General features: G+C 49.8%; 1 long non-coding RNA gene across 1 annotated transcript; it reads right to left on the bottom strand.

Moving 5' to 3' along the window:
- Positions 1-487: 487 nt before the first annotated feature.
- LOC135984321 (uncharacterized) lies at positions 488-6,508 on the bottom strand. The gene is made up of 2 exons (XR_010602268.1): positions 2,655-6,508; positions 488-1,600 (listed from the first exon to the last, which is right to left on the bottom strand). It is a non-coding gene; the product is annotated as an uncharacterized LOC135984321 (long non-coding RNA).
- Positions 6,509-7,039: the final 531 nt, after the last annotated feature.

The following is a 7,039-nucleotide window of genomic DNA, read 5'->3' as shown; positions in this document are numbered from 1 at the left end:
AGCAGTTCAGGAGCCAGCTAGGGTCCAGGCCTCGGTCTTCGGCGGTCTCCTGCTCCCTGCGGTGGCTGGCCGCAGACTGAGCTCTGGCGGCCGGCCTTTATACTTCCTGTCCCGCCCCTTGACTTCCGGGGGGCGGGGACAGGTGGTGGTGGTCCCATCCACTCTGGTGCCTGCATGTGGGCTCCCTCTTCTGGGCAGGAGGGGAGCCACACCGACTCACTACAAACCCATATCCCTATCTTGGCACCGGAGCACCAAGCCACTGAGTACATAAACCACAAGGGGTACTTTTCAATGGTGCTGCAAGCACTTGTGGACCACAAGGGACGTTTCACCAACATCAACACGGGCTGGGCGGGAAGGGTTCATGACGCTCGCGTCTTCAGGAACACTACTCTGTTTAAAGGGCTGCAGCAAGGGACTTACTTTCCGGACCAGAAAATAACCGTTGGGGATGTTGAAATGCCAATAGTTATTCTTGGGGACCTAGCCTACCCCTTAATGCCATGGCTCATGAAGCCATACACAGGCAGCCTGGACAGGAGTCAGGAGCTGTTCAACTACAGGCTGAGCAAGTGCAGAATGGTGGTAGAATGTGCATTTGGCCGTTTAAAAGGTCGCTGGCGTTCATTATTGACTCGTTCTGACCTCAGCCAAAGAAATCTCCCCATTGTTATTTCTGCTTGCTGCGTGCTCCACAATCTCTGTGAAAGTAAGGGGGAGACCTTTATGGCGGGGTGGGAGGCTGAGGCAAATCGCCTGGCTGCTGATTACGCGCAGCCAGACACCAGGGCGATTAGAAGAGCACACCAGGAAGCGCTGTGCATCAGAGAAGCTTTGAAAACCAGTTTCATGACTGGCCAGGCTACAGTGTGAAATATCTGTTTGTTTCTCCTTCATGAAAACACGCCCCCTTTATTGACTCATTTTCTGTAAGGAACCCACCCTCCCCCTTCCCCCAGCTAGCTTTCAAACCAAATAAAGTCACTATCATTTAAAAATCATTTATTCTTTATTAATAGATTAGAAAAAGAGGGAGGGAACCCGGGTGGGATTTGGGAGGAGGATCGGTGGGAAGGAAAAGGCCACTAAAAAAAGGTTAAAAAAATGACAGCCTTTTGCTTGGGCTGTCCACTGGGGTGGAATGGGAAGGTGTACGGAGCCGCCCCCTCCCCCCCCCGCGTTCTTACACGTCTGGGTGAGGAGGATATGGAACATGGGGAGGGGGGAGGGGGGTACAGGGGCTGTAGCGGCAGTCTGTTTTCCTGCAGCCGTTCCTGAAGCTCCACCAGACGCCGGAGCATGTCTGTTTGCTCACGCAGCAGCCCCAGCGTTGCATCCTGCCTCCTCTGATCTTCCTGCCGCCACCTCTCATCTCGAGCGTCTCTCCTCTCCTCATGTTGGTCCCTCCTGTCCTCACGTTCACTGGCTTCTTTCCTATACTTTGAAACCGTTTCCTTCCACTCATTCAGATGAGCTCTGTCACTGCAGCTGGGTTCCATAATTTCTGCAAACATCTCGTCTCGCATCTTCTTTTTACGACGCCTTATCTGTGATAGCCTTCGGGATGGAGGAGGGAGGCTTGAGGAATTTGCAGCTGCTGTAGGGAGGGGAAAAAAGAGAGAATTGTTTAAAAAGATACATTTTGCAGAACAATGCTTATACTCTTTCATGGTGACCAACACTATTCACATTACATAGCACATGAGATTTCTGTGCAAGGTCGCATTTTGCCTCTTAATACTGAGTGCCTGTGGCTTTGCTGCTAGAGATCACAGGTCCGGGCAACAGAATTCGGCTTGCATGCGGCCATGGTAAGCCATTGTCTTACGGCTTCTGCGCCCTCCTTTCCCACATACCAAGCAAAGCCCGTAGAGTGCTGCGGTTTTTCTGTTAACATTCAGCAGCAGCAGAAAACAAACTAACCACCCCACCCCTCCCCTCCCGCCATGAATTCTCTGGGATGATTGCTGTACCCCTCCCCCCACCGCGTGGCTGGTATCAGGGAAGATCCCTGCAGGAACCAAACTAACCCCCCCCCCGCCATAAATTCTCTGGGATGATCACGGTACCCCTCCCCCCACCGCGTGGCTGGTAACAGGGAAGATCCCTGCTAGCCAAACGCGAAAAGCTCAGGGCCAATTTCCCATCTGCGCTTGGCTAACTGCAGGGAAGGATTTATTTTCAGCCACAGGCAAACAGCCCAGTAGGAACGGCCACCTCTGTCCCCTTAATTAAGTTCCCGTATTTCAACCAGGTTACCATGAGTGATATCACTCTCCTGAGGATTACACAACAAGATAAAGAACGGATGTTGCTTGAATGCCAGCAAACACCGGGACCATACGCTGCCAGGCTTTGTCAGGCAATGATACCAGATTACTTGCTGCAAGCATGGCGTGGTCAAGTGTCCTACCATGGAGGACGGAATAAGGATGCACTGCCCAGAAACCTTGTGGCAAGGCTTTTGGAGTACCTCCAGGAGAGCTTCATGGAGATGTCCCTGGAGGATTTCCGCTCCATCCCCAGACATGTTAACAGACTTTTCCAGTAGCTGAACTGACCGCGAATGCATCCCAAGTCCTCAGGGCAAAGTAATCATTAAAAACCGTTTGCTTTTAAAACAAGTTTTATATTTTAAAAGGTAAACTCACCTGAGGTCCCTTCCATGGGGTCATGGTCTTGGATACTGGCTTGGGAGGGTACTTCAGTCAGGCTGAGAAAAAGATCCTGGCTGTTGGGGAGAACGGAGTGCTGTGTGCTCTCTGCAAGCTCATTCTCCTCCTCCTCCTCCTCCCCATCGGCAGAATCCTCAGGTGTAGCTGATGAGACTATCCCCAACCCGGAATCCACGATCACAGGTGGGTAGTGGTGGCGGCCCCCCCTAGAATTGCATGCAGCTCGGCGTAGAAGCGGCATGTCCGCGGCTCTGACCCAGAGCGACCGTTTGCCTCCTTTGTTTTTTGATAGGCTTGTCTGAGCTCCTTGACTTTCACGCGGCACTGATCTGAGTCCCTATTGTGGCCTCTCTCCATCATGCCCTTGGAGATTTTTTCAAAAGTTTTGGCATTCCGTCTTTTAGAGCAAAGTTCTGCCAGCACTGAATCCTCTCCCCATATAGCGATCAGATCCAGTACCTCTCGTACGGTCCATGCTGGTGCTCTTTTTCGATTATCGGCCTGCATGGTTACCTGTGCTGATGAGCTATCTGTGGTCACCTGTGCTCTCCATGCTGGGCAAACAGGAAATGAAATTCAAATGTTCGCGGGGCTTTTCCTGTCTACCTGGCCAGTGCATCCGAGTTTAGATTGCTGTCCAGAGCGGTCACAATGATGCACTGTGGGATAGCTCCCGGAGGCCAATACCATCGAATTGCGGCCACACTATCCCTAATTCGAAATGTTAAAATCGATTTTGGCGCTACTCTGCTCGTCGGGGTGGAGTACAGAAATCGATTTAAAGGGCCCTTTATTTCGAAATAAATGGCGTCGTTGTGTGGACGGTTGCAGGGTAAATTCGAATTAATGCTGATAAAACCGAATTAAAGTCGTAGTGTAGACCAGGCCTCAGTGACTTGAGCATTGGCCTGCTTAAACCCAGGGTTGTGAGTTCAGCCCTTGAAGGGGCCACTTAGGGAACTGGGGTAAAAATCTGTCTGGTGATTGGTCCTGCTTTGAGCAGGGGGTTGGACTAGATGAGGGCTCTTCCAACCCTGATATTCTATGATTCTATCTGAGAAGGCACCAGCGGGTCAGTATGTCAGCTTTGCTGTCCCCAGAAATTGAGAATGCAGCTGTCAAAGCTGAGGCTGGAAGAGTTGTGAATTCTCCATTACAGCACGGTGGGCAAAGTGTGTTTGAACTAGCAGACTCCATAGAAATAATGGACACACTTCAGGAGACCACTGAAAGTGCCCCCTTTCCCCAGTTAGATTAAAGGAAATCTAGCAGGGAGAAGAAAGCTCCAAGGATCTTTAAAATTGATTTGGGATAGTGATGTGAAATGTCCTGAAAAAAAAAAAACCCACTTGTAAAAGTAAATTTGTATAATTTATATTTGTTTGGGACATAAATCTTCAGGATACAAGTCATATTAAACTTCAGGAAGGGCAATGGGTAGAGCTAAAATAGGAGGTGTTGTTTTGCTTAAAGGTTCTAATGGCTGCCATCAAGTGGGTCTTGGATCCAAAGATAAGCCCAGATTTAAATAATGCAAATGGGTGTGCTAAGTACTCTTCTTCAGGCTCGATGCAAGGAGCAATAAAGCCATTTTCTGTCATGAAAAAGCTGTAGACAGTGGAGGCTTCTGTCCAACATCCTAAATTGCTAGGCCAGACCTGGCACTGGTGCATCTTGGTCCCTCCTATTCTCTGCCTTTAATACATAATAGTCTAGTCAGCAGTGGGCTGTACTACTTTGATCTGATGTTGGTTGCTGGGTTTAGTTTGTAGCCTGTGAAATACAGGAGGTAAGACTAGATGATCTATTGGTCCCTTCTGGCCCTAAACTCTGTGACTCTATGACCTGAGTAGAGCTACCCTGGATAATTAACATGGGTCTTCTTGGCTGCTAATTCAGGGGTTAGGACATTGTTTTGCATGCTGTGTATGTTGGAGACAGAAAGCAAGAGGAAGTGTTGTGAGTGTAACTGACAGGAAGCAGAGATACAGAGATTCTTGGACACAGGGCTTACTGGAATGGCAGACTTGGGGATTTCTGAGCAAGGAATCTGCCTGCTCTTTGCTTCTAATATGTTCAGGGAAACAGGACTCCATGTACATATTTTTTTATAAATAAACAAGATGACACTGAAAATATCTGATTCATAAAATCGATTTTCATCCTAACAGAAACAACCCTGGAAGACCCCCAATAGTGCCTAGCCACTCATGGGGGTAGAGGAGCACACATTTCCCATAGCACAACTCACACTTTATATGTGCATTGTACTAGGGTTACCATTCATCCGGATTCCCCCGGACATGTCCGGCTTTTTGAGCTAAAAATAGCGTCCGGGGGTGTCATAACTATAAAGGGAAGGGTGTAACAGCTGTCCTGTGTACAGTACTATAAAGTCCCTCCTGGCCAGAGACTCCAAAATCCTTTTCCCTGTAAAGAGTTAAAAAGCTCAGGTAACCTGGCTGGCATCTGACCCAAAGGACCAATAAGGGGACAAGATACTTTCAAATCTTGGGGAGGGGGAGGCTTTTGTTTGTGCTCTTTGTTTGGAAGTTCGTTCGCTCTTGGGACTGAGAGGGACCAGACATAAATCCAGGTTCTCCCCATCTTTCTAAACAAGTCTCTCATATTTCAAACTTGTAAGTAAAGAGCCAGGCAAGGCGTCTTAGTTTTACTTTGTTTTTCTCAACTTGTAAATGTACCTTTTACAAAAGTGTTTATCTTTGTTTGCTATACTTCGAACCCGAGGCTAGAGGGAGGTCCTCTGAGCTCTTTAAGTTTGATTACCCTGTAAAGTTATTTTCCATACTGATTTTACAGAGATGATTTTTACCTTTTTCTTTAATTAAAAACCTTCTTTTTAAGAACCTGATTGATTTTTCCTTGTTTTAGATCCAAGGGGGTTGGATCTGTAGTCACCAGGAGTTGGTGGGAGGAAGGAGGGGGGATGGTTAATTTCTCCTTGTTTTAAGATTCAAGGGGTTTGGATCTGTATTCACCAGGGAATTGGTGAAAGGTTTCTCAAGGCTACCCAGGGAAGGGAATTAGCTTTGGGATGGTGGCAGCGGACCAAAATCTAAGCTGGTAGTTAAGCTTAAAAGTTTTCATGCAGGCCCCCACATTTGTACCCTAAAGTTCAGAGTGAGGATACAGCCTGGACATGGTGGCAGAGCGGTGGGATTCATTTTAAACCCAAAAGCCAGTAAGATTTTTTTTTCTCCTTCTAACTGCTTGAAAAACAGAGCTGAAGGTAGATGCATATCTTATCTCTCCTTGCCTGAAGGCAGAGGTGTTAAGTTTTTTTAATAAGGGCCTTTGTTAAGAGAAGGGTGCAATTAATGAGCAAACGACTGGTAAAAGGAATTTACAAGCTGAATTGTTTTTTTTTTTCTTTTTACATCTTCGGGAGTAGCTAGTTAGAAAGTCTCTGTTAACTCAGCAGCAGCCAGAGCTGAGTACATCCCAGTTTCAGTCAACTGCAGAGAGGTGTGACCCAGCACAAGAAAACAGGAAAATAACTACCAAAGAAGTAGCTAACAAAAAAGAACTGGCCAAACTAGAAGCAGAAGAAAATGAAAGAAAACATCAAAGACTGCTTCAATTAAAAAAACTCGAGACAGAGCAGAGAGAAAGAGAAGAAAAAGCCAAAGAGGAGGCCCACAAGAGAGAGATGGAGCTGGAAAAAGCCAAAGAGGAGGTGAGAGAAAAAGAAAGGAAGCATGAACTGGAAGTAGCAAGGGCTAGGCTGGATGCAACAGCCACTCCTAACAACTCCTCCCCAGCAGGGCCGGCTTTAGGCCAATTCGGCCGATTCCCCTGAATGGGGCCCCGCGCCTAGAGGGCCCCGCGCAGCTGTCCACCCCGCCCCCGGCCCACTTCCCCCTCCTCCCCTGAACGCTCCGCCCACCTTCTCCTCCCTCTCCCCTGCTTCCCGCGAATCAGATGTTCGCGGGAAGCCTGAAACAAGCAGCAGGCGGAAGGTAAGCGGGGGGGGGGGGCGCGAGGAGAGTTCCAGGGAGGCGCAGTGCAGCCCAGTCCGGCCATGGCCGAATGCGCGGCTCCCTCCGGCCTGGCCCCGGCCGAACACCCCCAGCCCGGTCCCGGACGAGTGGCTCTGGCCCGACCCGGCTCGGGCCCCGCGGTGCCGGTCTCGGGCCCGGCTGAGTGGCTCCGGCCCGGACCCAGACCAAGAACCGACCGAGTGGCTCCAGCCCAGCTCGGGCCCACGGTGCCGGCCCTGGCCAACTGGTTCCAGCCCAGCCCGAGAAGCTTCGGCCCGGCCCCATGGCCCCGGGCCCGGCCGAGCGGTGCCAGCGCGGACCAAGAGGCTCCGGCCCACATCTGGACCCGGTCCCGGCCAA

This window comes from Chrysemys picta, chromosome 6 (genome assembly GCF_011386835.1).
Source record: "Chrysemys picta bellii isolate R12L10 chromosome 6, ASM1138683v2, whole genome shotgun sequence".
Lineage (NCBI taxonomy): Eukaryota > Metazoa > Chordata > Testudines > Emydidae > Chrysemys > Chrysemys picta.
The sequence above is the reverse complement of the archived record's forward strand: the minus strand, read 5'-3'. Positions and strand labels throughout refer to the sequence as shown.